This window comes from Mauremys mutica, chromosome 8, assembly GCF_020497125.1.
Source record: "Mauremys mutica isolate MM-2020 ecotype Southern chromosome 8, ASM2049712v1, whole genome shotgun sequence".
In the NCBI taxonomy this organism is placed as follows: domain Eukaryota; kingdom Metazoa; phylum Chordata; order Testudines; family Geoemydidae; genus Mauremys; species Mauremys mutica.
The window spans coordinates 61,426,719-61,434,528 of NC_059079.1; the positions used below are offsets into that span (position 1 = coordinate 61,426,719).

The 7,810-nt window shown below is 45.5% G+C and overlaps 1 protein-coding gene across 5 annotated transcripts in view; it reads right to left on the reverse strand.

The window, feature by feature from the left end:
- Positions 1-6,289, reverse strand: part of RABGAP1L (RAB GTPase activating protein 1 like) — a 541,073-nt gene extending 534,784 nt beyond the window's left edge. For 2 of the 5 annotated variants that reach the window (XM_045026098.1, XR_006581397.1), the window contains exon 1: positions 6,165-6,280. The gene's annotated coding sequence lies outside the window, so the exon portion shown is untranslated. Of the gene's footprint in view, positions 1-6,164 lie in introns of all 5 variants that reach the window. The other 3 variants (XM_045026100.1, XR_006581398.1, XM_045026099.1) reach the window with 2 other exon arrangements.
- Between the last annotated feature and the right edge of the window lie 1,521 nt (positions 6,290-7,810).

A 7,810-nucleotide genomic window follows, 5' to 3' on the forward strand; every position in this document is an offset into this window, starting at 1 on the left:
AGTTTTGATGGGTGGAGCTATATCCACAATGATCCTGTTGTATGTGCTTGTGTGACAACAGAAGAAGGTTTCAGAGTGGTAGCCGTTTTAGAACGTCTTCCTTACAGAAACAATTGATACATCACCTTGGCTACACTTGCAAATTTGCAACGCTGCAGCAGGGTGTGAAAACACACCCTCTCCAGCGCTGCAAATTGCGGCGCTGCAAAGCGCCAGTGTGGTCAAAGCCCCAGCGCTGGGAGCGCGGCTCCCAGCGCTGTACGTTATTCCCCACAGGGAGGTGGAGTACAGATAGCGCTGGGAGAGCTCTCTCCCAGCGCTGGCGCTTTGACTACACTTAGCGCTTCAAAGCGCTGCCACGGCAGCGCTTTGAAGTGCAAGTGTAGCCAAAGCCTAAGAACATAAGAACGGCCGTATCAGGTCAGACCAAAGGTCCATCTAGCCCAGTATCTGTCTACCGCCAGTGGCCAATGCCAGGTGCCCCAGAGGGAGTGAACCTAACAGGCAATGATCAAGTGATCACTCTCCTGCCATCCATCTCCATCCTCTGACAAACAGAGGCTAGGGACTCCATTCCTTACCCATCCTGGCTAATAGCCATTCATGGACTTAACCACCATGAATTTATCCAGTTCTTTTTAAACGCTGTTATAGTCCTAGCCTTCACAACCTCCTCAGGTAAGAAGTTCCACAAGTTGACTGTGCGCTGCGTGAAGAACTTCCTTTTGTTTTAAACCTGCTGCCTATTAATTTCATTTGATGACCCCTAGTTCTTGTATTATGGGAATAAGTAAATAACTTTTCCTTATCCACTTTCTCAACATCACTCATGATTTTATATACCTCTATCATATCCCCCCTTAGTCTCCTCTTTTCCAAGCTGAAGAGTCCTAGCCTCTTTAATCTTTCCTCATATGGGACCCTCTCCAAACCCCTAATCATTTTAGTTGCCCTTTTCTGAACCTTTTCTAGTGCCAGTATATCTTTTTTGAGGTGAGGAGACCACATCTGTATACAGTATGAGAGATGTGGCATACCATGGATTTATATAAGGACAATAATATATTCTCAGTCTTATTCTCTATCCCCTTTTTAATGATTCCTAACATCCTGTTTGCTTTTTTGACCGCCTCTGCACACTGCGTGGACATCTTCAGAGAACTGTCCACGATGACTCCAAGATCTTTTTCCTGACTCGTTGTAGCTAAATTAGCCCCCATCATATTGTATGTATAGTTGGGGTTATTTTTTCCAATGTGCATTACTTTACATTTATCCACATTAAATTTCATTTGCCATTTTGTTGCCCAATCACTTAGTTTTGTGAGATCTTTTTGAAGTTCTTCACAGTCTGCTTTGGTCTTAACTATCCTGAGCAGTTTAGTATCATCTGCAAACTTTGCCACCTCACTGTTTACCCCTTTCTCCAGATCATTTATGAATAAATTGAATAGGATTGGTCCTAGGACTGACCCTTGGGGAACACCACTAGTTACCCCTCTCCATTCTGAGAATTTACCATTAATTCCTACCCTTTGTTCCCTATCTTTTAACCAGTTCTCAATCCATGAAAGGACCTTCCCTTTTATCCCATGACAGCTTAATTTACATAAGAGCCTTTGGTGAGGGACCTTGTCAAAGGCTTTCTGGAAATCTAAGTACACTATGTCCACTGGATCCCCCTTGTCCACATGTTTGTTGACCCCTTCAAAGACACTATTTCCCTTTACAGAAACCATGTTGACTATTGCTCAACAGTTTATGTTTTTCTATGTGTCTGACAATTTTATTCTTAACTATTGTTTCGACTAATTTGCCCGGTACCGACGTTAGACTTACCGGTCTGTAATTGCCGGCATCACCTCTAGAGCCCTTTTTAAATATTGGCATTACATTAGCTAACTTCCAGTCATTGGGTACCGAAGCCGATTTAAAGGACAGGTTACAAACCTTAGTTAATAGTTCCGTAACTTCACATTTGAGTTCTTTCAGAACTCTTGGGTCAATGCCATCTGGTCCCGGTGACTTGTTAATGTTGAGTTTATCAATTAATTCCAAAACCTCCTCTAGTGACACTTCAATCTGTGACAGTTCCTCAGATTTGTCACCTACAGAAGCCAGCTCAGGTTTGGGAATCAACTAACATCCTCAGCCGAGAAGACTGAAGCAAAGAATCCATTTAGTTTCTCCGCAATGACTTTATCGTCTTTAAGTGCTCCTTTTGTATTTCGATCGTCAAGGGGCCCCTGGTTGTTTAGCAAGTTTCCTGCTTCTGATGTACTTAAAAAACATTTTGTTATTACCTTTGGAGTTTTGGGCTAGCCGTTCTTCAAACTCCTCTTTGGCTTTTCTTATTACACTCTTGCACTTAAGTTGGCAGTGTTTGTGCTCCTTTCTATTTGCCTCACTAGGATTTGACTTCCACTTTTTAAAGGAAGTCTTTTTATCTCTCACTGCTTCTTTTACATGGTTGTTAAGCCACGGTGACTCTCTTTTAGTTCTTTTACTGTGTTTCATAATTTGGGGTATACATTGAAGTTGGGCCTCTATTATGGTGTCTTTAAAAAGCGCCCATGCAGCTTGCAGGGATTTCACTTTAGTCACTGTACCTTTTAACTTTTGTTTAACTAACCCCCTCATTTTGTATAGTTCCCCCTTTTGAAATTAAATGCCACAGTGCTGGGCTGCTGAGGTGTTCTTCCCACCACAGGGATGTTAAATATTATTATATTATGGTCACTATTTGCAAGCGGTCCTGCTATAGTTACCTCTTGGACCAGCTCCTGCGCTCCACTCAGGATTAAATCTAGAGTTCGCTCTCCCCTTGTGGGTTCCCGTACCAGCTGCTCCATGAAGCAGTCATTTAAAGTATCAAGAAATTTTATCTCTGCATTTCGTCCTGAAGTGAAATGTTCCCAGTCAATATGGGGATAACTGAAATCCCCCACTATTATTGGGTTCTTAATGTTGATGGCCTCTCTAATTTCCCTTAGAATTTCATCATCACTATTACTGTCCTGGTCAGGTGGTTGATAATAGATCCCTAATGTTATATTTTTATTAGAGCATGACATTTCTATCCATAGAGATTCTATGGAACATGTGGATTCACTTAAGATTTTTACTTCATTTGAATCTACATTTTCTTTCACATATAGTGCCACCCCTCCCCCTGCACGACCTATTCTGTCCTTCCGATATATTTTGTACCCCGGAATGACTGTGTACCATTGATTGCTCTCAGTCCACCAGGTTTCTGTGATGCCTATTATATCAATATCCTCCTTTATCACAAGGCACTCTAGTTCACCCATCTTATTATTTAGACTTCTAGCATTTGTGTACAAGCACTTTAAAAAACTTGTCCCTGTTTATTTGTCTGCCCTTTTCTGATGTGCAAGATTCTTTTTTATGTGACTGTTTATCATCTGATCTGGCCCTTACATTATCCTCTTCCGTCCTCTGCTCCTGACTATAACCTGGAGATTCTCTATTATCAGACTCTCTCCTAAGAGAAGTCTGTGTCCGATCCACATGCTCCTCTGCAGCAGTCGGCTTTCCCCCATCTCCTAGTTTAAAAACTGCTCTACAACCTTTTTAATGTTTAGTGCCAGCAGTCTGGTTCCACTTTGGTTTAGGTGGAGCCCATCTCTCCTGTATAGGCTCCCCCCATCCCAAAGGTTTCCCCAGTTCCTAATGAATGTAAACCCCTCCTCTCTACACCATCGTCTCATCCACGCATTGAGACTCTGAAGCTCTGCCTGCCTACCTGGCCCTGCGCGTGGAACTGGGATGGTTTACCTAGTGAAGTGGTGGAATCTCTTTCATTAGAGGTTTTTAAGGTCAGGCTTGATGAAGCCCTGGCTAGGATGATTTAGTTGGGGAATGGTCCTGCTTTGTGCAAGGGCTTAGACTAGATGACCTCCTGAGGTCCCTTCCAACCCTGATATTCTATTATTCTATATATTTCAAGAATAAAGACCTAAACAGGCAAAAAAGGGAATAAAAAAAGTGAAATACAGAGATTCACAAGTGATGTGTTACTAAACAAATGCCAGTGAAGCACAGGTTGAATTATACCACTACCAGAAAGGAAAGGAAACTAATGCTGTTTGGGTAGTCAATGGAATTAACATGTTCCAAATGTCAATTACATAAGACTGTTATGTTTAAGTTGTCTAACAAACATCAAACCACCAGATCAAGGGCTGATCTGTTCCACTTTGTGTATTTATGTGGCCCACACAGAATATTCAAATTCTGCAAAATCTGAGTTTTCAGTAAAAACAAAGGTTCTTGCCCTACCCGTTGCAAAGATAACCTTTCAATCATGAACTATGAGTAGCTGATGTACTCTTCTCTTCCTGAATCTGCAGACAGGCTGAAACAATGACTGAGAATTCCCCTGCCCTATTAATCTCATTAGCATCTTAACAATATAAAGCCTAGTGATAACACTTTATACGTCAACATTCACTAATTTAGGAGATGCAATGGTGGGAAGGGTGAAAGTGAAGCACAAAGAGAGGAAATGGGAATTGCTGCAGGGAACGAAATGCAGAGGGAAGAAAGACAGATGCATAACGACAGGAAAGTTGGAGCAATAGTATAGGGAAGGAGAGGAACAAGGGGCAGAACTACAGGTGACCGTAAATGCAAGTACATTTTCCCACTCAGTGATGCTGAAAGCAAAAATAAGGAACTAATAGTGATGGTAAGTAGAAGTTTGGTAGCAAAATAAAAAGCACACTATATCTTTGATCTTTATGCAAGCCTCTCATTGACGTCATTGGAAGTTTCAGTGCAGACATGGTAGTATGTGGCCCTAAATGTACACCTTAGCACATGAACCAAAATTTAAAGTTAAATTCAGCCCTCTAAACAAAATGAGGCCAGCGCATTGACATGCGAAACTTGGGAGTTTGCTTAAGACAAGTGAACACTTCAGTGGGGTAACATGGGTTTGCGGAGAACAGAATTTGTAGCTTTCAATCCTAACAGGTAGGTAGTTTGTGAAGGAGGTAGGGTAGGCTGCCCTTTACCAAAGTCGGATTTGGCATCGTGTCATCAATATCATCATGAGGCTGGCTAAAGCTTGATAATGAAAACATGAGAAATGTTTCTAGAGAGGCTTCTTTTAAACAGAAGGGTTTTTTCTGGTTATTGCTTTTATTTTTTTTAAGCAGCTGGTACTTTGTATCTTTTCTATAGCTCAAAACAGAAACACATTCAGAATCCCTTGCTAAGAAAAGTGATATATGAGATGTAATTAACATACAAGAAAATCAAATACAAAAAGACCATCCTTGAACCCTTGACAGTAAGATTAAAGTAACTGGCACACTTTAAAAACATACAGTAGAGCAGACCTGCCAAGTCTCACTCCTTCAGAGAAGGTCTCCCTCATTTGGGATTAAGTTTTAAGGAGTTTTTAAAGTATCTCCATGTGGGAATGAAGGGTTTTGCTGTGTGTCAATTAAGTGTTTGTGCTCCTCAGACACACAGACAGATGCAGGCTTGGGAAGTGACTTCATTTTTCCTACAAGAGGAGGAGAGGAACCCTTCCACCTAACTTCCCCCTTCCCAACTCAAGAGTCGAGTAACTTTAACATTACACCCCAGCTTCACAACACCTCCCTCCTCCCAACGCTGCACTAACCCAAGGACCACTGGAGTACAGGGAAGCACACGCACGCACGCACCGGACACAAAATACCTGGACACGGAGCAGGACGACACAGCAACACCCGTACCAAAACAAACACACCTCACGTCTCCTCCTCTTCCCTTCAGGGCGGGGGAGGCGCAGCCGGCGGCTCCCAGAGCACCGGCGGCTGGGGGGGGGTTAAACACCGAGGCAGCAGTAATGTCGGCAGGTCACAGCTGGTGCCGCCCCCTGCCAGGATAAACCACCCGAGGTCACGGGGACCTGTCACAGGCTCCAGACGCCCACCCAGGGCAGGGCGAGGCTCAAGGCCTGCGGACCCGAAAGAAAGCAGCTCCCTCCCCTTTCCTCCACCCCTTTACTGGCACCGGCGGACCCAAAAGGGAAGAGCTTCCCCCCCCACCCCAACAGCGGCGAGCTACCGCCCCCTCCCGTCCGCACACAGGGGGCAGCCCAGGCACAGCCCGGGACGCGAGACGTTCTCCTTCCCCTCGCTCACCAGTCGCAGAACTCTGCGTGCCTCAGCCCGGCTGCCCGGGCCCGTCCCGGCTTCGCTCCACCACCGGCGCTCCGAGAGGTGGGAGGGGGAAGGAGTGAGCGAGCGGGGGGAGGGGGGGAGTCGCGCAGGCGCGCTGAGGTTCGAGAGGACGGCCAACATTCCGACAGCGGAGCGGGCGCGCGCGAGGGACCGAGAGCCGGAGGCCAAGGGGCGGTCGAGAGCGCGCCCCTGGCGACTATTATTGCCTCCTCCTTGTGGGCACGCGCGCGGCGATCTATGGCCTTCAGACTGAGGGGCCCGCCGCGCGCGCCCAATCAGTCAGTCAGTGGCGGTTCAGGGCAGCCGCGCGCCCTGCTCCGCGGGCTGCTCGTTAGGGAGAGTCACGGCAGGCCCGGACTTTCCAGGGTGGCGGTCAGGCATCCAAAATAACTGGCCTGGGCTGAGGTTTGCAAGGGGGGTAGTCTCCTGAGGAGCGGCTCAGCCCCTTGCCCACAGGCGCCGGGGGCGGGCTGGCTGGCTGCCTGAGTGTGGCTAATTATGTTGGTGCCTGGCTTCAGGCAATTGAAAACGTTGGCGTTCGTGGCTACCCGATGACAGGCGTTGCTGCGGCCTGTCTCTGTAGCATGGCCGGAGTAATGCCAACCCCATACGTAAGGAAATCCTGAGTCAGCTCCCCTTCTCCTCCAAAAAAAAAAACCCCACCCCATTAGGTGAGATGGGCATGCAAGTCATGAGGTTCTTTGAAACAAGGCTGGTGTAGTTTTCTGTCATCACCCAGAGCTTAATATGTACTAGGGCTGAGCTCTGGCACCTATAGACTTGGCAGTTTATAGCCCTAGCATCTCTGGGCTTGCTGCATCAGTTATGAAGGCAGGGGGAGTTGAGCTCTGGCACAATTACAAATTAAGCATTGCTATCAGCTGGTTTGCAGAGTCAATCACAGTACTTCCAGCTCTTGCAAATTAAAGTGCTTCTTGCTGCAGCTGTTGTGGAAATAATGAGAACACGTGCTGTCATGCAGTTGTGGTGCAGTTGGTTGCAAGTCTCATAACCTCGCTTTCTTCCTCTCCGGCCCTGGCAGCCACTTGTTCCCATAGCTGCCAAAGCTTGTGTAGCTCCACCTGTAATGTTTCTGACAAGTGAGAAAGTCATTAACATATGTATCCTATATGGTTTCCTGTTATTGCTTGCTGTGGGGGACTGGGATCCATGTGAGGGACATTAGATAATGTCACACATGGACTGGCACAAAACAAATCTTCAGTTCTTTCCAAAAAAGTCAATTGCTACTGACTATACCATTCTCCCCACTCCCAAGTAAATTAGTACCTTTCTACTTTTGTGCTTGACCTTCTGTGACATTGCACTCTATATGTTTATGGAAATATGCTTATAAGTGTAAATATAACATAACTGGAATATGCTTTATGCTATATAACATATCTTTGAAAAGGTTATGATCTACCATTTGTAGGCATGTATCATTTTTATATCTGAAGTTATGAATGTTGGCTCTATGCTTGTATTTAAAGTGTTTGCTGGAGGAAACGCATAAGGGAGGTTTGGCCAACATATTGTGAAGGGACTATTCAAGTAATGGGGAGTACTTAACTAACTGTGGACTTTGGGAGATGCCAATCCACATC